The following is a 26,994-nucleotide window of genomic DNA, read 5'->3' as shown; positions in this document are numbered from 1 at the left end:
GATGAGAAAAGATTGAAGAAATTTTCTTGTTAAAGAGAAGAATTGAGATGGGAAAACATTCTTGTTAAAGAATAGAAGGCACAGAGTTATCAGGTATTCTGACATTTGGAACACTGGGAGATGATTTAAGACAGAGGAAGTCTGTGCCTGAGTCTTCTGAAGATTTTAGGGAGAATGGAAGGCTATGGTCAAAATAAATAACATGTAGAGAGCTCACTGCATACACTCAAGGAACTTATTCACTACAACTCCTGTGAACACAAGGGCATTCTTTCTCCAACTGTTTAAGACGCAGAATGGCTGCAGTGTGATGTAAGCTGTGCCTGACACAATAGGAAAATTTCAATTAAACCATTAGACATCATATCTAAGAAAATTTACAGTAATTAGCCTTCACATCTATGTCAATTTCATTCTTCAATGAAAAGATTTCCATTTCGACAAATGTAGGTAGGGACTAGTACAGGTCTTTTGTCTCTATCCATTTCTTGGGAGAATGACCTATACTTCTCTGAGTGCCTATTTTCAGTTAATGTTTTTAGGGAGAGTGATGTCATTCATTACAATATTGCAGCCTTGGGCACGTGGTCCAATCTTCAATAAATAACCTCCAACTCATTCTACTACAAGCCACTCTGATTAAACTCAGTGAATCTCTGTCTCTTTTTATGTCTCTCTCTGTCTATGTCTCCCTCCATCTATCTATCTTTCATCTATCTATCTATCTATCTATCTATCTATCTATCTATCTATCTATCATCTATCTATCTTCCCCTAACTATCACACGAAGACATGGAAGTTGAAATGAGACTTGTTAGGGAAGGAGTGTTTCAGTAGAAAAGTCAGGAAATGACAGATGGGAATGAAACAAGTTAAAATGATTAAAATCTATTATATCCATGTGTGAAACTCTCAAACACTGGATAGAAAAAAGTGAAGGCATCCTGTGATTTTTTTTCTCCACTTGACATGAATGAAACAGTTCTCACCTCAAAGGTAAGATTTATACTAGAGCCACTGTAAGTGACCGTGGTATAGGAATACAGATTTAGGTCATCACACATTCCATGATTTAATGTAGTAATAATTTGATGAAGATTTATAGTTGCAGAAAATAGAATTATAAAATAAGATACATTAAATATGCATTTTATGAATAAAAGGTAGGTTCATAAAAACAAAGAGGAGTTGTTTCCTATTCCTATCTGTGGAATAGGTCTTTGATACTACCTGATGATACCTCTTGTCTTTGTTGGTGGAATCTGAGGTCTTTGGTCTACATTGTAAAGTATTTTTCTAATGATCACAGAGACATTAGGTAACTTACAAAGGTTGACAATAAATGACTAATATGAATGTTACAAAGTCCCTGAAATAACTTGCCTCAGGCTGACATAGTTCAAAATTTTCCATATACATTAAATTATTCAATAAAACTTACATAACATTCAGCATCCAGTGTGGCTTTTTTCAAAAACATTATTCACACTATTATTCAAGGATATTAAAAATATATTCATGATAGGGGCTGACTGAAAAACTCAGTTGTGGAAAATAAGAACATACAGATATAAGGTATTAGGCAAGGAGGAAATAAAACATTTTCTTTGCAAACATGTTTAATGAGAGCAGTAGTAACAGACACCAAAGTTAGGATTCACCATCATTTTTCCCTTGAATTAAAACAGTTACCCTCAGGGTCATTCCAGTGCCTTGATGTCCTTGTTTGAAAAATCAAATGGTATGAATATAGAATGTTTTCCTGGAATGTAGTAATTTCTCCAATTTTCAACTACACAAATGAAGAACACATAAATAAACAGTGATAAACATGACAGGTATTTTTCTATAATAATATCATCTGAATAAAAAGATGGATAATCTATCTTTTCCTTCTTCTCCAAAACATGCAATATGAGATATATAAATACTTTTATAATTTTATGTGCTATAATCACATAATACTTTAAATGCTTGTATGTAACTACATATTCTTGTGATTTTATTCATACTTTTATTTATGTATTAAAATTATGGATGAAATGAATACAGATGATTCTCTGACTACATAAAATGTAATATTACAACCCATAAATTGTTAGATGTAACAGCAGCACAAACAACGCATTTAACTTTACTTTACCTATTAATCTAACAATTGCAGCTAAACCAAGAAGATGTGCCCTTTCCAATTTAGACATGATAGTCTCTCGGCAGTGAGAGTGACTTTGAAACATAAAAAGAAGTTAACCTTCTTGTCATGATGCTGTAAAAGGTGTCTGCTCATATATATCTGCTTCCAGGATCACTTAGATCAAGGAAAGGTGATGACAGTCTGGTTTTCTCTTGTGATTCAGACTTCCATTTCAAGGGAAGTAGCAGTGTGCTGCCTATTTTTGAATCAATTAATCATTTTTTGTCTGTTGCCATAGCATTTTGTATTTGCTATATTGATGAGGTAAGATTTTTGGCCAGTAATTTCTGAAAATAGTTTTGTAGTTCAAAGTAGCTATTGACATATCCTTTCATTAAGCAACCCATTCAGAATCTTGACAGTTTATATCCTCATTAAAATGACAGCACTTCAAACATATTAGAGAGGAAGAGATGTTGGAAGTTTATATTATATATGAAGACAAACAGAGCAGCTAGTGTTATCCTTTGGGTATTTCATAAGGGTATAATAAAATGTAAGAAACAATTTGGAAAATAATAAATAAAACAAACCGAAGTCTATTCAAACTAATAATTGCTCACTGATATTGGAATGAATTATAGAATTTCTGCAACAGAATCCTTAGCACTAATAAACATTAAAGAAATAGAGACTCTATGTTTTTCATCTCCTGTCTCAAATTAAAGTTAATTGTTGAAATTCTAGACAGTAGTTCAAACAAGACCTGGAGATGTCTACCTAGATATTACTTAGTGGAATCCTTCCAATGTGTTTGCATTTCAGTGAATTCATGTTTTATTATTTTGCCAATATGAACTTTTTTAAACCCACAAAGTAAGAAATCATTTCATTAGTAACAGAACATTTAGAAAATATTGGTTATCTCGTAAAGATACTCTACTTGCCTAACATAAGTGAAGGCCTAAGCTCAAGTCTTAAAAAAATGTTATAAAATGAATATAGCATCAAATTTAAAAATATGTAATGCACATCTGGAATAGACAAATATATTGGTTTTTTATAATTTTGAAATATAATTTAAAATTTTAGTCAACATTATAGGTAGACTGGACAGAAAGAGCATTGGTGTGGAGGTGGGTATACAGCTGTTGAGTACACCCTGATATAAAATTAGATAAAGGAACAAACAAATAATTAAAGGATTTATAATCACTGTAAATCTAGCAACACAAATTCCATTCTGAAAATGTCAGAAACCTACTTCTGTTATTAATAAATCCATACCTGCAGCACTAGCTATCACCTATTACCTTGATAAAAGTCAAACTGTTGTAAATACTATGTATTTCCATTCATAAGTTGAACTTTAATACATTATTTGCAAACTAAATTCATTCCAGTACCATGGTTGGTAAGTTAACTGTTAATAAACCTTCAATTTTATATGTTATTTTAAAAAATAATACAAATTGTGAGGTTATATTTTTACACACCTTGTCACATGTTTGCTGAATGTTAAGATGTGTAGTCAGGGTTTGCCTTCCCATTGAGCATCCTGGAGGATGTTATAATTTGGTAGGCATTAACACTATCAGTTACTTGGTATCTCTCATACACCTCAGACTGATATATCACTTATTTCTAAAAGTATGACATAACATTTCAAACTGTCAATGCATTTGAACTCCATAAGCACATGGGTATATTAAAACGTATATATCTAACATTCCACATGCAACAGCCCCATCATCCTATGCCCATGTAGTAAATGTAGCAAGGACCCAATTGGCAAAAACATCCCAGCTGCTCAATGGACATCAACTGGACTGTCTTTTCTTTCTTTTTTTTTCTTTTCTTTTTCTTCTTTTCTTTCTCTTCTTCTTTCTTCCTTCTTTTTTTACCCTTTTGTAAAAATCTAATTTTATTTTTTACATATTCCCTTTACATTCCACATACTACTACCCTGCCAAAAACCTTCCCCCATCACCCATTCCCATTCTGAGTGGGTGGGAGCCACTGGGTATATCCCCTACCCTGGCACTTCATGTCTCTGTAAGGCTAGACATTTTCTCTCCCACTCTGGTCAGATAAGGCATCCAAGCTAGAAAAATGCAATATCTTCATGCCCTATATTGACAGAGGGCTAATATCTAAAACTAACAGAGAACTTAAGAAGTTAGGCAGTAACAACCCAAATAACCTAATTAAAAATTGGGGTACAGAGCTAAACAAAGATTTCTTAAAAGAGGAATCTAGCTTAACAGAGGAATCAGGAGTGTCAACAGGCATCTGTTCATCAGCTTGTTTGTCAACCAGGAGCTGAAATTCATCTGCCCTGCTTTTCTTTCTGAGCCACTACTGCCCTTTGTATCTATAACCTCTATGTTCCACAACCTCATTTCTGAAGTATGATTTCTGAGACTCTGTACAAATTTCATTCTATAGCAGCATTACTGTGAGACCTCTGCCTTATTAGTTATACACAAACACTCTCCACTTATCTGCCAGTTACCTCCTCTGTTTTTCAAGTCAAGTTCCTTAAACTGGCCTGAATCCTCTTTTTGTAACGCTTCTATAATCAATCCATCCATACATATATTGCTGCAGTTATTTTTGAGGTATATAAAACGTGATCTGAAACTTAATATTAGTTATTAAGATTATAATTTTTTAAAAAAAGCATATGTTAAAAAACAAAAACAACAACAAAAAGTGTGTTTGTCTAAGCCGTGTCTATCATAAAAACAATGACCCATTGGCAAAATGTTTACATTGAAACCACCATACCTTGGGGTTTAGTTATTATACAGTATATTTTGACATTGTAGAAATACAAAATCATATTTTTCTATGTCCCTGACATAGAGTGCTTATGATCCAGAAAAAAATAAAACCACAACTTGATAATTAAAACATCTGTTTGTATTCATGGATGACTTGAAACAGTGCCATTTGAAAACATGATTAGATATGTTAAATGACTAGTCCCCACTCAGATAACAGCATACTTTTCTGCCAGAGTAAAAGATGAAACATCTAGACACCATTCTAGACAGCAATGAGACATATTTTTAATGAGAAAAATGAGCTACAAAAGAGGAAACACAATATGCTCATTTTTGGAGACTTTGAACATTCCACATTGTTCTCATCTGTAGTCAGCAAGCACTGAAGACAATAATCAAATTAAAAATAAAAAATAAACTGTCAGACAAAAAATGCAAAGATTTATGGCCCAATCATTAATCTTTTGTACGGGTTCCAACATCTTTGTGATATAATACTTATAAATTTATTTGTGTACACACCTCCATCAACCAGCATGCTTTCTTTCTTGAATTTGCTATTTATATTGGTAGCATTCTTTTTTTTTTTTTAAGAATTTATTTATTTATTTTGTGTAAGTACACTGTAGCTGTCTTCAGACACCCATATGAGGGCATCAGATCTCATTATGGATGGTTGTGAGCCACCATGTGGTTGCTGGGATTTGAACTCATGACCTCTGGAAGAGCAGTCAGTGCTCTTAACCACTGAGCCATCTCACCAGCCCCTATCGGTAACATTCTTTATCACAAGTATATTGTTTCATGTAAATATTCATATGAAGGATAAAGTGAATATTAAGGTCCATATAAGGGATTAAGTTAATTTTTTTATGCTTCATTTATGGCATATGTATTTATGCATTCCTTAACAATTTTCTATGTTATATACAATACATAAAATACAGATTACATATATTTCTATAATAATCCTTTATAAAATAAATATTATTTAAAAATAAATATCATAGAACTAATGTGGGGTTTAAATATTTTAAATTCTATAAAAGTTTCCATAAGTCATGAAGAGTTGATTAAGCTTGTTTTTTGGTTTTTTTTTTTAAGAATTGCACCAGGTACATCCTAATTAGAATAAGCTTATATACTCAGGTTGATAGCAACAATCGACTATTGCTGACATTTGACAATTTTATGTTAATGAAGGCACATAATTTTAAAGATAAACCTCTTAGGTACATGAGAGTGAGAAAATATGAGGAAATATTATTATGCATTATGAAATATGAAATTTTATGTTAGAGTATTTGAAGTTTTTAATTAATGTTTTTAAGTTGCTGATTAAAAAAAGTGCTTGACTGAAACTCATTTCTTGATTATAGAAAGTGATATGTATCTTTTAATTTGCTAAGGGAAAAAACTATGTTTTTGAGATGATACAACTTATAAACTATATTATAACTTATAAAATCATATATTTTAATTAGAATTGCAATTACCCAATTATTTGTTTACTTTTTTTTACAATATATCTTATATTGTACCCTGTGTAAAGTGTTACATTTGATATGCCAGGAAAATGTCTCAATTCATAGATGTCAAGTATGTCTGCAACCAGAAGTTCAATTCCATGGTGGTGCACCGACTTAATTTCTACACATGGAGGCTGGAGGCATTAGATCAAGAATTCAAAATTATTCTTGAATATATAATTTTTTGAGGCCACTTAAGAATATATGACACTTTTTGTCAAAATTACTAAATAATTATATACATACACAAGAAACTAACATAAGAGGTGTCATCTGGTTTTGATCTTATGTGAAACTATTACAATATGTAACTATATATTTCAGTCATATTGTAGCTGACATTATTAAAGTTGACTAATTCCTACATAAAAATACCAACACGTTTTTTTGACAGTAAGGATAGCTAAGATAGAACTTCCTGTAAACAGATGACTTGCTTTTCAGATGAGTAAAACTTTTTCAGCAATTAAACTAATGATTATAGTTAAAATAGTCTATGAGAATAAATCTGGATAAAGTGACCATAATAAGTGATATGAACCACCAGAGTTACATTACAAACAGGTTTATTTAAAATATTCTAGGAAAAATAATTAATGCCTTATTAATGAGTGCAGAAAATGTCATTTACTCTCTTAAAAACTATTTTTTAAACATTGAAAAAATCAAAAGCTGAATTAATAGTGATAAATATATAAAATATCAAAAATTCTCCTATTGAGTTTTAAAATAACATGCTTAATTTTAAAGTTTTAAAATAACTGATCATTCTCCAAAACAATTCTTGCACCTAAGGCTCCAAGATCACATAGTAAAAGGAGTATCAAGATTGTAAAAGCCAGAGACACAGTAAGTTTTCTGTGACTTATCCTCTACTAGACATGTCAGAGATGCAACACCCATTAAGAGACACCAATATAAATATCTAAATAAGACCTGAATAATAAAGTCAAGAAGCATGATAACACAGAATAGCAGTAGTTTAAAAGGTCTCAGCAATAAACACAGAAGTACGAACCACTAGGGAATGCTTAGATGTTGAGAAATATTCTTCTCTAGGAAAAAGTCCCCAGACTGATTAGCTAAAACCAACTTATAATCCCTGAATTTACATATAACTTTATATGAACTCAGCAATTTATAGTTATATAGTTAAATACTTAAGATGATAAAAATCACCAAAGATTATTGATCATCTTTCTAGTATCAGATCTGAATTTTAATCTAGAATACACAGATCCAAAATGATGTTATTGATTGGCTATTTATCTTGCTTCTCAATGAAACAAATAAATCCTATTAATTTATAATGCCTATCAATATTATACATTAGTCCCCACTTTCCAAGAATTTTCATTTACTTTAAACATGATTAATACAAACACTATCTGTCCATCTCTCTGTATGTCTAATAGATTAATTTCATAATTTTCATCAAAATTCATATCTTTTTAAAGAAAAGTAAATATATTTCTCCACTTATACAATTAAAGATGTTTTTATGGGGTGGGGTGGGGGGTGCATCATGATTTTGTGAAACTATGAGTATCATCATCCCATCTTCATTTCCGTAGTTTCTAATTACATACAGCACATTAAATCAAGTCCACTTGGGGAAATAGCACATAATTAATTAATTTAATTAACAGTAAAACAGAAGAGAAGATGCAATTATCACAGGGTAAATCACTCCTTGAGGATATTTCTGGGGCATAGAATGGTGGTTGAAGTAGTATGAGGAATGCCACTCTTTATTAGCTTTATTAAACTGGGTTTAGAATAACTCCAGAACAAAAAAAAAAAAAAAAAAAAAAAACATGAGAAGATATAGTTGTGCATTGAGTCAAACAAGGATAAGTTTTAGAGACTATGTAAATGTCTGAGTCAGGTATTGTGGCCTGATAATTTTGAGGACATAAACAGAATAAGCAAGAGACATTGGTCTAGGAACACAGTTTATGAGTTTGAATGCACATGACCAGACAAGTTCAAGTAGGCAGTTAGTAAAATCAAGAAGGAATGTTAAGTTTTCAAAAACTATGCAAGTTTTGTTATTGGCTCACTATTAACTGTGGAAAGACTTTACTGTCTATACTACATAAACTGTCAAATTTTGGAGATTAGACAATAAAACAAAAATTTTCACTGCAACACCTGTACTTGTATAGCATTTTACATGTGCAATGCTCAGCTAAGCTAAAGAGTAGTGAATCCCAACCTTCCTAAAACTGTGGCCCTTTAATACAGTCCCTCATACTGTGGTGACCCCAAACCATCAAATTATTTTCAGTGATACTTCAAAATTGTAATTTTGCTAGTGTTATGAGTTATAATGCAAATGTTTTTATTTTGTAATGGTGTTAGGTAACCCCTGTGACTCATTTGACTCCATAGGGATCACAACGCACAGGCTGAGCAAAACTGTTGTAGAGCATGTCAGAATATCATGGACATTTACTTATTACAATACCCTATAGAATGTAAGCACCTGAAATTCTTTCTTGATGGACACTTGAGATGTTTCCATATTTGGATTATTGTATATACCACTAGCACTAACAATAGACAGCCTAGCCAGTGGTGAATATAATTGGTCATGCAATAGTTCTATTTTTAATTTTAAAATAATTTTATACCATTTTCCACATTAGTGATACAATTTATAAGCAGCAAAATATAAGATACAGCTTCTCCATGTCCTTGTAGGAGGAAGCATTTCTGACAAATCTGAACAAGCCATTGATCCATGAATATAGCACTATATATTTTTATAATATATATTATATAATATTATCACTATATATTTTTCCTTTTTTAAAGCCAGCATTATTTGCTTTCCCTTAGGTCTCTGGACTATCTCTTCTAAGCTTCCTGGTTACTTAGGCAGTATCAGGTTTGGGTTATAACTCAAGGAATGATCCTTAAGTCAAATTAGTTATTGGTTGCTTATTCTCACAAGCTTTGTACCACCATTACTCAAGCATATCATGTAGGCAGTAAACCATCATAGATAAAGGGTTTATGGATGATTTGATATTTGTGCTACATTTTTTATAAAAGAAGAGTAACTTCTTGTACCAAAGACACTAGAAGTTAGAGGTGAAGGCTTTTCGTAGACACTAGGCCTAAATCTCCAACTTCAGTGTATTAGTTGTTTTCATCAATGGGTCCCTGCTGTCAAATCGTGGAGGATAATCGATATGCCTGACAATAGCCAGATTTATTTTCAGATTTTCTTGAGATGCCTGTGGTCAACAACTCACTTAACTATAACCCCATCCTGGTACTGTGACAAGAGCCAGCCAGTGAGGAATCTGTCTCTCCAGTTATTAGATAAATTCATTTATATAGTTTTCATATATTTTAGAAAATTTCTACTGTACTAGGTTTGTAACTATGCCTCAAATGTCCCCTAATTTTGGCTGTTCTTTTTATATTTCTTACCATTAGTTCCTCTTCTTCCATCCTTCACACGATGAGCTCATTCAGCATCCTATCTATATACTCATATTTACCTATTTTACTTCACTTTTCCAGGAAAATCTATCTGTTCACTCTAGTTCCTTCCTCTATACTTACTCTCTGTAGTTCTATGGATTGTTGCTTGGTTATCATTGACATATCAGCTATTATGCTCACATAAGCAAATATATACCATATTTGTTTTTGGAGGGGCTGGAATATCTCAATTAGAATGATTTATTTAGTTCCATGATTTGACCACAAATTTCATGATACCATTTTTTAATGGCTGAGTTCTACCAGCAATACATGTGAATTCCTTTTATTCCATATCTTTGCCTGCATGAGCTATACTTTTTCTGTTGACCTTAGCCATTCTTACAGGTGGAAGATAAAATTTTAAAGTAGTTTTGATTTCTATTTCCCTGATGGCTAGGAATGTTGAACATTTCTTTAAGTGTTTCTCAGACATTTGAGTCTGTTCTTGAGAATTCTCTGTTTATATCTGTAGCCCATTTTAAAATTGAGTTATTTGTTTTCTTCATACCTACTTTCTTCAGTTCTTTATATATTTTGAGTATTAGTCCATAGTAAAAATCCCTTACCCTTTTGTAGGTTGCTTCTTGGTCTGAATAATGGTGTCCTTTGCTGTGAAGAAGCCTTTCATGTATTGTGCCATGTATTAGAAGATAGAAGTTTCAGTTTTCCAACAAATTTGTTGTAAAACTTGCAGACTTCTCATCTAATTATATGGGTCTTTTTCTTCAAAGGCATTTGAGTATAGATACAAACATTTATTTAAGGATATCTCAATTCTATCCAAATGGTGACAAAACATATGTTGGGACTGAATACGTGGCTCTTCTCTAGCAAGTATGACCTGGGTTTTTATTACCAGAACACAAATCAAAAGCTTTGAGATTTTACTATACACCAGTGATAATGGAAAGCATTAATAAAACAACCAACAAGAAAAGCTGGAAAGAATGTTAAAAAGAGAGAGAGAGAAAATATTCACTCATTTTTACTGTGTAGGTAAAGAGGTCCAGCCACTATGAAAACCAGTGTGAAGAATCCTCAAAACAAAAATGAAATCTACAATATGAACCAGATATACCACTTCTTAGCATATGTCCAAAAGAGTCAACATTCTTCTCCTTTGGTACTTACTCAGCTATGTTTATTTCTGCTTTATTCAGAATGGCTAGGAAATGGAAACAACCTTAGTTCTCAGCTTGACTAATGAATAATAAACGTGTCATAAATATTGGCTAAGGGATACTATTCAACTGGTAAGATAACTGAAATTATGAAATTGCCAGGTAAATGAGTGGACCAGTAATGATCATATGGAGTTCAGTAGCCAAGACACAAAAGACAAGTTTTGCATGTTCTTTGTTAGTAGTGTCCCATAGGTATAAATCTTCAGATTCTTAGTTCCCCAAAATGTAAAATTTCAGAGCCTCAGTGATTTAGTTTTAGACAGTATTGGTGTTATGTTACTAAATTTATCCACTGCTGTTTCCAGCTTCCTTTAAAAATTTCACTCTAAAATATTGTGGGTTTTTATTACAGGTAATTTCTTTATAATATTTCAGAGGACAATGGGCAATTTCTTCCTTTAAAACCCAAGTTTTAAAATTGCAAAGATATGAGATTACAGAGATGGCTTAGAGAAAACATCATCCCTGTAGAGGATCTGGGACTGTATGTCAGTATACCCAACACGTACATGGTGGTTTACAAGCATCCATGACTTCAGTTCCAGGAGATACCCTCTCAAAACTCCTTGGGCACCAGACTCTTAAGTGGAACACATGCATTCCAACAAACCCTAATGAAAGGAAAAAATATAATAAATAAATCTGAATGTTGAAATAAAACAAGTATTTTCAAAATTACAATGTAATTTAATTGTCGAAACTTATTTCTCTTATTTTTCAGAATGAAAGATAAAAGTACATAGATTAGGATGTTAACTTATAAGAATCTTCTCTCAAACTAATTGATTATCACCTAATATGCTGAGCATATTAGCTTATTCTTACCAAAAAACGTACTTTGCAGTTTTACTCAATATAGATTCCACTACTCCGCAACTAACAGTATAAATTGTGAAAAACTAAGTAAAATTCAGAATCTGTTCCTTTATTTGCTTTTATAACCATATATAGTATACAGAAAGCACTTAAAAGTCTATTTGGCACATAATACAGCTCAATATTTGGTAGCAGTTTTTAAAATAAGAAAGTCATTGGTAATTTCTTAAGTTGAATGATGACAATGGAATGAAAATTATATTACAGTTCATCTAAACCTTGAGCTTGAATCTTGGTTTTTAAATATGAATAGGAGCCTGACATATTTCTTTAAGCTTTACTGAATTTTATATTTAAACATATTATGATGTTGAAAATTAGCTCGATTTAAATTTGAATGGTGCCTACTGTAGTCAAAGGAAGTGAAAGTATAATATACAGGTTCATACTATGCAGCTCATAATCACAGAATGCTTATTATTCCAGCTACATCTTAAGACATGATTATTTTTCTCTTGCATACTTTAGCTGCTAAACAATTACAATCACACAGATGTATAAAAATTGAACAGTCTTGTCAACCAACAATTCAGTGGCACTGATATTTTTCAAGAGTTGTTTCAATTGCCTTGATATCATTTAAATTTCTTAACAAAAATATTCATTTGAATATATCCAGTTTGCACTATGAACTTGACATGGCTTAGATTTATATGAAAGGGGTGACTCTCAGTGTGAGATTGCCTGAATTGAATGGACCTATGGCTATAGCTGTGGTCATGGTTGTGTTGTTAACTGATGTAGGAAGGTCCAGCCCACTCTGGGTGGTGGCATTTCCTAGGCATGCAGCCTGAACTACATATGAGTATTAATAGTAACTAAGAGACAACAAAAGAACCATCATCCACTCCTTTCTTCTGTGTATTTCAATGGATACTATATCATTAGCTGTTTCAGTTCCTGCCTTGATTTAAATTTTGTTATGTTTTGTGACTTGGAACATAAGGCAAAAAAATACCCTCACCATAGTGCTTCTGGTCAAAGTCTTTTATCACATTAAATGTAATGAAACTAGATACCTCCCCTCTTTTTTACATGTCAGCATTTTATAGTGAATATTCTAAACAAAGTAAAATGACATAATAGTATTCCCCTATTTTGTACAATTGCTTCTTACTGGTTCATTTTTTCACTTAGGAATTTAGAAATATGTTGCACATTTAACAGCTGTGTTAAAACTAGAATTCATATATATATATATATATATATATATATATATATATATCCTGTATTGTATCAATAATTAGTATTGTAACACTTTCTCCGTGTAAAGTAACAAACACAATGCCTATGCATATTTATAATTATGCCATTTCTGTACACACACACACACACACACACACACATATTGAAAAATTCTTTTTGTTGTTTCAAGAGACAATTGCTTACTGACAGAGGCCTCTTCTAAGAAAACCAGTGTAGCTCTCAGGGTGACTATTAATCTGAGCCCTTTGACCTTGGATATTTTATTGAGGAATTTCAAATGGAAACGAGGTTTTTTTCAGCTTTAAATGTCTGATTTCCTTTCAAGAAATTGTTTAAGATCAATAAACAAATTCCTATTGCTTAGAAAAGCTAACACAGCCTTGATTTGAAGTTAAATTTGTGCCCTGTTAACTCTCACTTATAAGAAGGTGAGATCTCAATCTCACCTATTAAGTCATTTGCCTGCAGTTTGGACCTCTCCTGGGATAGGGAAGTTATCTCTATCCATCACCCTCTCACCAAATTACATTTATTACCTTAACTGTGAGGTAAGTGACTCAGTTACCTTTTCACTCAAAAAACTTCCCTCAAACATTTTCTAAAGTAATTTCACCAACTACAAATTAATTTGAGAAGGCCCATATGAATTTTCTTATATTTTTCATTGATAAAATTTGTAATGTGTAAATTATTAGTGATTTTTTTAAATGAGAAATAGAAGAGTGTTGGCATATTGAAAAGTAAAAGAAGACAGAATATTTACTACTTCTTTCAATGTTTTTGAGATTTTAATATCAGTACATCAATTCTTCCTGCCTCTTACTTCTTCCAAAGTAACAAATACAGCCTCTCTGATACATTTGCATACTTTCTTAAAAATTCATGAATTCTATATTCATTAACTATTGTTACATTCGTATATGTATATTTTTATACATGTATATTCAAAAATATAAACTATTGAGTCTGTATAATGCTATTTACTTAAGTTTAAATATGTTCTGTGCTTGATAAATGTATTTAACTATTAAACTTGTCAAGGTACTATTTATTCCTAAAAATTCTGTTATTCTAAACAAAATAAATGGAAATAAATAAAACATTGGTTACAGGAGACAGGATTGCTGAGAGCAACAAACTTTTCATTTGTAAAGAAAGATTATATAGAGAAATGTAGTTATTTGTTAATTAATAGTACAATTTCCCTCTAATGTTAACACAGTTATAGCAAAAGTTTCCAATGTTACTGGATACTTACCTAGTTACTTATTATTTAAAACATTTGCAAATTTAAGATCATATTTCATTTCAATATTTTTCTGTACAAATAAGAAGAATTAAAACAGTGCTAGGAATGTGATAAGTTTATTGGAATTGTTCCATAGTCTCTTTCACTGACTACCAAACATGACAAGCTACTGGCATTGTTCTTGATTATCCTCCAGAACTTAATTGTAAGTCCCTACACAGCATGTACCTTCCCTTTAGAGTCCAACATTCTACTGTGTCCTGTTCTCTGCATCATGAACAGTTTTGGGACAGTTTTACTAACTATCTACTACAATTAGAAGCCTAACTGTTGAGCATTGAGGAATACCTTAATACCTAGGTATACCGATAAATTGTTAGCATTCAGTTTAATACTATGCCCATTAAGCAGAATAATAGTGGTAATTTCTATTGTAGAGACTATGATCAGTCTGGCTAAAGACAATTACCTGAATATAGTTCCAAGCATATATTTTATCTTACTGAGTGGATCTTAAATATAATCAGGAAGTGTTTTGTTGTTCCCATGATGCTTATGCCACTATTCACCACCAGTGAGCAGTTTTGACAGATGAGTCACTAGTGTTTCTCTCAAACTTCATTGTTGGATAACATAAGTGTTTATGTTTCTTCTCTCGTAGCCCTGTTATCAAAGAAGATAACAAGTAAAAATGAAACTTTCATATTATTGTTAGTTTGATATCATCCTGTCGTATAATTCAAGTTTACTGTATCTTCAGTAATATGATTTCATTGTCAAGTTCTGGATGCTAACCAAGAGCACTACTGATAAACTGTAATGTTTCGTGGTCTATAATATTAATAAGAAAACACCTCCAATGATGATTTGACACTGGGCTTTTTTACCTAAGTGGTTTTAGTTTACATGTCTGTGTCTATATTTTTTAAAGTAGTGCTCTAAAAGAATTATTACATTTTATTTATTTACTTACTTAAGGCCCTAATATAGTTTAAATATTTTTCAGGATAAATTATTTCAAGTTTCAAGTAAAATGCTTTTTCTTCTGATACTATGATTCTAAATGATACCATGTTTTGTTCCATTGAGCTAATTCCTTAATCTGTGCTATGTTTTATATAAGCTTTACTGCATCTACATATATGCGACAGCAACAACAATAAAAGACAAACCACATATTGTTTATTGTTTTCCATAACTTTGGAATATGTATTTATGCCAGTTTTATTTAAACCTTTTACAATCCCTTTAATTGAACATGCAATATCCATGGTGCTGGGCATCGTTATTTTGAAATCCTGAACTTTTATTTACAAAATAAATATTTAAATTGAGTAAGATATAGGTAACATTTTAATGTATCAATTCAAAGTCATGTTTCTTTATTATGATGTTTGCAAATGTTTTATGAATTTCTTATTCTTTTTGTTTGTATATAGATTGTGGAAACAAGTGATATTTTTATTATTTATTTATTTATTATTTATACAAGTACACTGTGGCTGCCTTCAGACACACCAGAAGAAGGCATTAGATCCCATTACAGATGGTTGTGAGCCACTATGTGGTTGCTGGGTATCGAAGTCAGGACCTCTGCTAGAGCAGTCAGTGCACTTAACCACTGAGCCATCTCTCCAGCCACCTAAGTTTGTTTTTTCAAGTCAGGGTTTCTCTTTGTAGACCTGGCTGTCCTGGAACTAGCTGTGAGGTCAAGCTGGCCTTGAACTCAAAGATTCACCTGCCTCTGTCTCTGGATTAATGACATACCACCACTGTTCAGTGTAATGCTAATATTTAAATATCCTATCATTCTAATTATAGCCTATGATAACTGATTCTTTTTGATGTTTATATTTTTTATTAGTAACTTTTAAAAAAATGTTAATGCCTTTGCTTTAAGTTTGGTAATGCTCAATAACAAGATGCCCATACAATCGGAAGTGTAACCCAATACCCAACCTAGATATACCAACTATCTTTGACTGGCGGAGACAGATCTGCCTCCATGTTCCCCTCTCTTTCTCTTCCTCTTTCTCTCTCTCATCTCCTAGCTCCTCCTCTCCTTCTCCTCTTCTTTCTCTCCTTACTCCTCCGACCTTAGATCCTCCTCTCCTTCTCCTCTTCCTCCTCTCCTTCTCCTCTTCCTCCACTCCTTACTCCTCTGAACTTAGCTCCTCCTACATATCACCCTTCCTGTTAAAATAAAACTTTTCTCTCAAAATACAATTAGAGCATAACTATACCAATTTGTATCACTAAGGTACAAGATAAACTTAATACCCATTCCATCATTTTGTTGACTAACCAGAACCTCTGTTATCTCTCCTAAGTAAAAGGCTTAGTTCTGAACCTGACTTTTTTCTTGGCTTTAGAATTAATGGCAGCTGAAAATCATCCTCTCAAATCTTTTCTCTCAAAGTAAATAGCATGGATTGGATATGAGACTATAAGTCTTCAACCCTGTCAGAAATCCAGAATGACTGAATTAACTGAAATTATGGGAAGCACAAAGCATATCTTCTGAAACTTAGCCAATTTATAGAGACCGCTGAACACCTGAATAGTCCCTATACTACAAAACTTTGGAGTGTCTGATTTTCAGCCATCTATGGTAATTGAGAGTTTTGCTGGGTATAGTAGCCTGGGCTAGCATTTGTGTTCTCTTAGGGTCTGTATGACATCTCTCCTGGATCTTCTCACTTTCATAGTGTCTGATTGATTAGAAGTCTGGTGTAATTCTGATGAGTCTGCCTTTATATGTTACTTGACATTTTGCCCTTACTGCCTTTAATATTCTTTCTTCGTTTTGTGCATTTGGTGTTTTGATTATTATGTGACGGGAGGTATTTCTTTTCTGGTCTAGTCTATTTGGTGTTCTGTAGGCTTCTTGTATGTTCATGGGCATCTCGTTCTTCAGGTTAGGGAAGTTTTCTTCTATAATTTTGTTGAAGATATTCATTGACCCTTTAAGTTAGGAATCTTCACTCTCATCTATACCTATTATCCTTAGGTTTGATCTTCTGATTGTGTCCTGGATTTCCTGGATGTTTTGTATTAAGAACTTTTTGCATTTTGCATTTTCTTTGACAGTTGTGTCAGTATTTTCAATGGTATCTTCTGCACCTTAGATTCTCTCTTGTATCTCTTGTATTCTGTTGGTGATGCTTGAATCTGTGACTCCTGATCTTTTTCCTAGGTTTTCAATCTCCAGGGTAGTCTTCCTTTGAGATTTCTTTATTGATTTTACTTATATTTTTATGTCCTGGATGAATTTGTTCAATTTCTTCACCTGTTTGTTTGTGTTCTCTTGTAATTCTTTAAGGGATTTTTGTGTTTCCTCTTTAAGGGCTTCTATCTGTTTACCTCTGGTCTTCTCAAATTCTTTGAGAGTGTTATTTATGGCCTTCTTAAAGTCCTCTATCATCATCATTAGAAGTGATTTTAAATCTGAATCTTGCTTTCCTGGTCATATGGGGAATTTAGAACTTTCTAATGTGGGAGAAATAGGTTTTAATGATGCCAAGTACCCTGGGGTGCTGATGCTTATGTTCTTGGGCTTGCCTTTTGCCATCTGGATTTCCTTAGTGCTACCTGCCCTGTCTCTGACTGGAGCCTGTCTTTCCTATTATATTGGTTGTTTCAGAACTGTGTGGGGTAGGTGTTACTACTGGGTTTAGAGCTGGAGCCCAAGATGTGCTCAGTGCTCAGGCACAGACCGGGAGAAACCAGTGCTTCAGGCCAGAAGTGAATTCCTGGGTCCTAGTGGATCCCAGTTACTCCCTGTTTCGGGCAGGTGTTGCTGTCTCCTTACCTAAGATACTGCCCAGGATAGAGCTCCTGGGAGGCCCACTTCCTCTGGGTTTTGTGAGATTGGGTACAGAGCTGCCTCCCGGGATTTGCTCAGTGCTCAGGCCCAGACCGGAAGGAACCAGTGCTCCAGTATTTTTATTATTAATGTAAATAGTGTTTGACTAATCAAACAAGTTTAATATAATTAAGCAAATAATGTGTTATTTATGTTATATTATTGTTTGAATGCCTTCTCTTGCTAAAATAAGTATCTGATGTTAATTGTCAATATAGAAATATTAAAACATGACCCCTATAAGCAGTAATTAATTTTGAATGGCTCCTGGTGTTAATGCCCTTATAAGTGGAGAGATTCATTCTGTCTCTTTACTCCTTAATTAGCATCTAGGATCATAACTTTTCTTCTCTAAAAAAATAACTGAGTATATGTGGTATTTATTTTATAGCACACTCAGGGCACCATTTTTATAAAAGGTAAATGTATATGTTGGCATTCTAATATATACGTAGATACTCAACAGTTTAGGTTTGTAATTCTATGTTAGTTATTTTCCTGATTTTTTTGTAAGTTACTCTATTGCAGATACTCAGTCTTAGCACAATAGAATGAATTTTGGTGCTCACAGTAAGTCATATACCATAGGAATACCATGCTATCCTACCGCTGATAAATTGCCTATATTTCTAAGTCAAAAGTGCAGTCTTGCTATGTACATACCCAATTAAAGCTATAAACAAATATTTTAACTATAGATTTTTCTGCCAAGTAGAGATTATTTTTCCTATTAATATGTCATAGTCTTTGAAAGGCAGTTATTATTACCCCGAGTCATTAAAATAATGGAACATCATGCTTCTACTAATTTCAGTGAGTATCTACATAACTCATTTCAAGTTTCTTATAAGAAGTGGGTCATTTTGACTTTACTTTTGTTTTTCAACAATTAGTTTATTTAACTATTAAAGGATACTTAAATTGCACTTGGAAATACAATGCAACTATTTACTATTTTTCTTTCACAAGTTATATGAATTTGAGCTAATGAAGGTTGTTTAAGTTAGTTGTATTTTTGCTTTATTCCTAGGTGGCTTTTTTTGTGATTTTTATGTTTACTTCTTGTTTGTTACTCTATATTATAGTTAGTTACTCTTGTAAATTTTTATTAGTACTATAAAATCCACCACTTCTACAAAGACCAATATTTTTCTAGTTAAGAAACAAAAAGTTGCTCTTGAAAAAAGTTAAGCTATTCATCTAGAAACACTAAGCAGATTCATGTCTATAAAACATTGATGCAAAATAATGAGTTTGCTTCAGAGACACACAAGGAATTGTAGAAAGAAACACAAATGGGACAATATTCTGTGAATAGAGGAGAACCAGCAATATTAGAATCTGATAATATATGAGAAGCAAAGTTCTAATCATAAATGGAAGATGATAAAGAGAAACAGTGAAAAAATTTATAAGGTCTGAAAGAAAAGGAAATCAGTAACGTCCCCTAGATATCTCACAAATAAAAAAGAAAAAGAAAGAAAGAAATAATACAATGGGAAGGAAATAAGTAACATCCTCTGGTTATCTCACAAAAAAACAAAGAAAAAAGAAAGAAAGAATAAGAACAAAAGAAATCGTACAATGGACAAAAACAAAAAGCAAGCAAACAAACAAACAAACAAAAAGTAAACCAAAAATAGATAAAAGCAGAATTTTCTAATTTGTAAAAAGACAGTGTGAAAGAGCTAGGGACAGAACTGAGTGATAAAGACAACTTTATGCTCGTGCAGAGTACCTGAGTTTGCTTACCAACTCCTAGTCTAGTTTGAGGGGATTAGTGAACAATACCATTTACATGGTACATGCTCACACACACGCACACACACACATTCACACAGACACACACAGAAAACCACACATCACACAAACACATCACACACATATATGCAATCACTCATTCATGCACACACATCTATATTCATGTATAGGTACATCAACACACATACAAATCTTAAAATCTTAAAATACATGCTGGATGAAGTATGATGTTTATAATTTGTTGAGCCTGCTTGAATTGGTGAACAACTATCCTTTATTGTCTAGCTTAGTCATAGGTCTTGTAATAAGATGTCTACTTAAAAATTACCTACTGATTTCACTTTCACAAAGGGCAGAGGTCACAAACTATTATGTCTAAAGTCTCAGTAGCTGAATATCAGATGTACTCATCCAATTCCCTCTCTAATTCATAATCTCTCTCTCTCTCTCTCTCTCTCTCTCTCTCTCTCTCTCTCTCTCTCTGTATATATATATATATATATATATATATATATATATATATACTCATCCAATTCCCTCTCTAATTCATAATCTCTCTCTCTCTCTCTCTCTCTATATATATATATATATATATATATATATATATATATATTAGATTTTATTGAGTCTATCTAATGTTGATTAGATGCATTTGCGATTAAGACTGACTGCTTGAAATTGGGGAATTTATCAGGGGCTTATTCTTACAGAAGACTGATTCCCACTTTTGTTTCTTTTCTTTAAACTTTTTAAAATTTATTAATAATTTTATATGTTTACATTTCAAATGTTATCTCCCCTACTGGTCTTCCCTCCACAACATCACCCTGGATTCCACTCCCCTTTGCCTTTGAGAGGGTACTTTCATCCACCTACCCAATCCCTTCTCACTTTTCCAGCATTCCCCTTTTTTGGAGCATCTAGCTTCCACAAGACCAAGCACTCCCCTCCCACTGATGTCAGATGAGGTAGAATTCTGGTACACATAGTAGGAGCCATGGACCAGCCCAGGTATACTCTCTGGTTGGTGGTTTAGTCCCAGTGAGCTCTGAAAGGTAATGTTATTCTTCCTATGGGGATGCAATCCCCTTCAGATCCTCATTCCTTCCCTAACTCTTCCATTTGTGTTCACAGGCTCAGTCTAATGGGTGGCTGTGCATATCTATATCTGTCTTAGTCAGATGTTGGCAGAGCCTCTCAGAGGACAGCCATACTAGGCTGCTGTCTGAAAGCACTTCTTGGCATCAGGAACAGTGTCAGGGTTTGGTGTTTGTAGAAGGGATCAGTCTCAAGGTGGCGCATTCTCTGTACAGCCTTTCATTTAACCTCTGCTCCACTTTTGTTCCTGTATTTCATTTAAACAGGAACAATTCTGGGTTAAAAATTTTAGATGAGTGAGTGGCTTCATCCCTTCACTGGCAACCATGCCTATCTACTGGAGATTGTCTCCACAGGTTCTACCTCCCTGCTGTGGGATATTTCAGCTAATGTCATCCTATTCAGTCTTGGGAACCTCTTGTATCTCTGGCATTCTGGTGTTTAGAAATTTCTAGTGGTTCCCGAAGTTTCCCACCTCTGCTGCTGCTGCTGCTGCTGCTGCTTCTTCTTCTTCTTCTTCTTCTTCTTCTTCTTCTTCTTCTTCTTCTTCTTCTTCTTCTTCTTCGTCTTCTTCTGCTTCTTCTTCCTCTTCCTCCTCCTCCTCCTCCTCCTCCTCCTCCTCCTCCTCCTCCTCCTCCTCCTCCTCCTCCTCCTCCTCCTTCTTCTTCTTCTCTGGACATTTCTCCTGTCTCTTCTGACATCTGGTTCTGTCCCTCCTTCTTTTTCTCCTCCACCTCCCACCCAGGTTACCTCCCTCTGACTCCTGTGATTATTTTGTTACCCCTTCTAAGTGGATTGGAAACTTCCACACTTTAGCCTTTCTTCTTGTTAAACTTCATATAGTCTGTGAGTTGTATTGTGGGGATTCTGAGCTTTTGGGCTAATATACAATTATCAGTGAGTATTTATTATACATGTCCCTTTGTGTCTGGGTTACCTTACTCAGGATGATATTTTCTAGTTCTATCTATTTGCCTACAAAGTTCATAAAGTCATTTTTAATAGCTGAGTAAGTATTCCATTGTGTAAATGTAAGTCATTTTCTGTACCATTCTTCCATTGATAGACATCTGGGTCTTTTCCAGTTTCTGGCTATTGTAAATAAAGCGGCTATGAATGTAGTGGAAGCACATTTCCTTGTTATATGTTACAGCATCTTTTGGTATATACCCAGGAGTGGTATAGCTGGGTCTTCAGGTAGATCTGTTTTCAATTTTTGAGGAACTGCCAGAATGATTTTCAAAGTGCTTGTAACAACCTGCAATCCCACCAGCAAAGGAGTAGTGTTCCTCTTTCTTCACATCCTCACCAGCATCTGCTCTCACTTGCAATTTTGATTTCACCATTCTGATTAGTGTGAGGTGGAGTCTCATGGTTGTTTTGATTTGCATTTCCATGAAGAATAAGAAAGGTGAACATTTCTTTTGGTGCTTCTCAGCCATTTGAGGGTAGTCAGTTGAGAATACTTTGTTTAGCTCTGTACCCCATTTTCAAATTGGATTATTTTGTTTTCTGGAGTCTAACTTCTTGGCTTCTTTGTATATTTTTGATATTAGACCGCTATCAGTTATAGAGTCGGTAACGACCTTTACCCTATCTTTAGGTTGCTGTTTGACAACAAAATGCTGTGTTCTTTCTGCGTATCCTTCTTCTGCTAGCCTTTTATTGGGGAATAGAGTTCATTGATGTTGAGAGATATTAAAGACTAGTGATTGTTGCTTCCTGTTATTTCTGTTGTTAGTGGCAGTATTATGTTTCTATATTTCTATTCATTTTGGTTTGTTGTGATGTCATTAATTTTTGTGTGTGTGTTGTAGTTTCCTGATTTGTGTTGGAGTTTTCCTTCTATTATTCTCTGTAGGGATGGATTAGTGGAAATATATTGTTTATATTTGATTTTGTTACAGAATATCTTGGCTTCTCCATCTATGATTTTTGAAAGTTTTGTTGGGTTCAGTAGCCTGGGCTGGCATTTGTGTTCTCTTAGGATCCCTATGGCATCTGTCCAAGATCTTCTGGCTCTTAAAGTCTCTGTTGAGAATCTGTTGTAATTCTGATAGGTCTACCTTTATGTGTTACTTGGCCTTTTTCACTTACAGCTTTTAATATTTTGTCTTTGTTTTGTGCATTTAGTGTTTTGATTATTATGCAACTAAAGTAATTTATTTTCTGATAAAAACTATTTGGTGTTCTGTATGCTTCTTGTACGTTTATGCTTCTTGTAGGACCATCTCTTTCTCTATATTAGGGAAGTTTTTGTGTATGGTTTTGTTGAAGAAGTTTCCTGTCCCTTTGAACTTGACAATCTCTTTTCCCTATTCCTATTATTCTTACGTTTGGTCTTTTCATTGTGTCCTAAATTCCCTGGATGTTTTGGGCTAGGAACTTTTTGTGCTTTGTATTTTCTCTTAACTGTTGTGTCAATATCTTCTATGGTATTCTCGACACCTAGAATTCTCTTTTCTATCTCTTGTATTCTGTTGGTGATGCTTGCACCTGTAACTCCTGATATCTTTCCTAGGTTTTCCATTTCCAGGGTTGCCTCCCTTTGTGATTTCTTTATTGTTTCTATTTTCACCTTTAGATCCTGGATCATTTTGTTCAATTTTTTCACCTGTTTGGTTGTGTTTATTTCTGTGCTTCATTAAGGGAATTGTGTTTCCTCTTTAAGGGCTTCTACCTATTTACATCTGCTGCTGCATTACTTTAAGGAAGTTTTTTATGTCCTACTTAAGGTCCTCTACCATCTTCATGAGATGAAATTTTAGGTTGGAGCCTTGCTTTTCAGGTGTGTTAAGGTATCATTGGCTTGCTGTGGTAGAGAAACTGAGTTCTAATGGTGCCATGTGGCATTAGTTTCTGTTGTATATGTTCTTGTGCTTGTCTTTTTCCATCTGGTTATCTCAGGTGTTAACTGGCTTTGCTGACTGATTGAATCCTGTCCCACATGTGAGCCTGATTGTGACATACTTCCCTGGGAATCAAGCTGTCTCTGGGAGTGGAAGGGTGTTTGGAGTGCCTGCTCTGCTCCAGGGTGTGTTGTGGTCCAGAAGGAAGATGTGTTTCCTGCAGAGCAGGACAGATAGGATCTGCCTCTGCTGGCCCTGTGGGTGTCCTAGTTAGGTCAGGTACTGGAGCCTGAGTGTCTCACCTCTGATCTTGGTTGTGTCAGAGCTCCAGGGAGTCAAGTTGTCTCTGGGTGTAGGAGGGGCTTTAGAATGTGTGGTGATTCCAGCTTTCTTACAGGCCACATACTGCCATAGGTTCCCCCTTTCCCCCACCCGCTTCAGGGTAGAAACACATTTTTTTTCCATCCATATTGGCAAGTCATCTGGAATTTTCCTAGTATTTCTATTATTTAGCTGACAATGCTGCTATGATTTTATGTATGCAGCTTTCCTGATATATATATATATATATATATATATATATATATATATATATATATATAAACTTTATCTCATAGAAGACATTCTTGTCCTCATCTCTTATAATCTTTCAACTGCCCCTTTTGTTTCTGAGCCTTGGGTAAGGGGTTGTGTTAGATGTATTAACTATTGTTGCATATTCCTTTGATCCTTGCAATTTAATTAGTTGTGGATTATTGCAATACTCTCAATCTTCTCTAAAAAAAAGAAGCTTCTTTGATAAGTGGTGAAGGATACTTACTTGTGAATAACGGGATAAGTATGTAGAATGCTGCTAGAAACTACAGATAGAGGGACTGGCAATGGTAAGTTCTCTTCGAGGGTCCATGACCTCACACTGCAGGTGGAATTATGTGTTTAGAGAATCAAGCATGAATTCCTATTAATTCATGAATTCCTATGAATTTCCTATAAGCTGGCCCTAGGTCCAATTAGATAGCCACTGATTATACCCATACTATAAGTGCCCCTGTTGCATCTTTTGGGGTATTTTGCCATACTTGTCATTGTAGATCACATATCCATATGGACAAGATATGGTTTGCTTTTTTTATAGTCTGCATAGCACCTTCAGATGCTATGGGTGGTCATCTTGAGGAAGAAGGCTTTCAGGACAGTTTCACCTCAAATCTTTCAAATCCTTTGTCTAAACTGAGATATCTTCAGAAACTGGAATGAGGCTTGAAGGTTTATAGGGCATTCATAGGCATTTCAATATTCTGTATTATTTTGAGTCTTTTTAATTTCACTAGCCAAAAACTCAATATGCAAAGGGATTTCCATACCTCTCATGATGTCTTTATATCCTTAGTAAACTTTCATTATTTTTTTTTTAAATTGTGCTTTACTGTTTTTTTTTTTTTTGGTTATTTTTTCTTTATATTTATGTATTTTCCTTACTTAAATATTTCAGACTATTCTTTCCTTTTTGTTGTTACTGCTTTACTCCATTTCACAGATTTTTTATATATCACTTTGTAGATAAACTTTATCATTTTTACCTTTGTTGCTTTTATTTTTTTAATTTTTTTCAATTTTTATTTGTGATTTAATAGATGCTTGTTTGTTTAGGGGTGTGTGTGTGTATAAAATGTTTCTACCATAATTTGTTTTCTCTCTCCTGAATTTTCTTCATGGTATAGCTCTAAGGTGAAGTGTTCCCTTAAACTCTCATAAAACCATGAAGAAATAAACAACACATATGCTCATTGCTTAGAAAGACAAAGTAGAGAAAACTCAGAAAAGTAGTCAAGACCTATAGTCTTTAATATACACAGAAAGAATTTGACGGCAAAATAAATATTTAAGAACATTTTTGTCACACATAAATTATACAATCTTGAGTTTGCCATTTAAGACTAAGGTTCAAGAGAAAACAGTCTAATTCTAGCATGGAAGAGAACTCAGATCAAATTATCTCAGAATCAGATAAATATATTATAACTTTATGGTACTTTTGTTCCATGGGCACTTTTTGAAGTCAATATAAAGCCACTAAATGGAAAAAATAAGCCTATATTTCTCAAATTCTACTACATTTTCCCACACTATCTCAAAAATATACTTTAAAAAATAATGAAGAATATATATATATATATATATATATATATATATATATATATATTTGGCAAGAAAAATCCACTAACAACAACCAGTAGCAAATTAAACAAAAAATACAGAAACAAAAAAGTAATAGATTACAGAAAGAAACTGTAGTAACTTTAGTAATCATTCTCTGAGAAATTCACTTCAGTATAACATCCTTAAATATAGCTCCAATGTAAAAAACAAAGCACATTTAAAATTTGAATAGTACAAATTTTATATGTTAAATCAAAAACAATAACAACTAAGCAAATATACTGGTTTAAAAAATATAAAAAATTGGGAGGCAGAAGGAGGTGGATGTCTTTGTTAAAGGCAGCAAGGTTAAAAAAAGTTGTAAATCAACAAGATTCCATAATAAGGCAGTGTCTCAAAAATTATAGCTACATTTAAAATTGATACTGTCAAGTTAAAAAATTTAATGTAGTAGTTCTAAAATCAAAACAGAGCCTGTTTTACACTGAGATACAATAGTAATAGATGGTAATTAACAAGTGAATCTGGTAATTTATTCACTTGATTACCTATCTCTCTGATCAATTAATTCATATGTCTACCCAGATGCCTCTGTGTATAGAGCAAATTTAACTAGTCTGTTATATGTAAAAATGCATTTCTGACATCAGATTGCTGGGGATTGGTTCTATGCTTGATTTAAGCAGAAATCTTCCTGTCCAAACACTGAGGGTCCTTGTCCCCAATTGGTTTTTGATCAATCAATAAAGATGCCAGTGGCCAATGGCTGGGCAAAGGGAAATTAAGTGGTAC

This window comes from Arvicanthis niloticus, chromosome 4 (genome assembly GCF_011762505.2).
Source record: "Arvicanthis niloticus isolate mArvNil1 chromosome 4, mArvNil1.pat.X, whole genome shotgun sequence".
Taxonomy (NCBI): Eukaryota; Metazoa; Chordata; class Mammalia; order Rodentia; family Muridae; genus Arvicanthis; species Arvicanthis niloticus.
Note: the sequence above shows the minus strand (reverse complement) of the source record.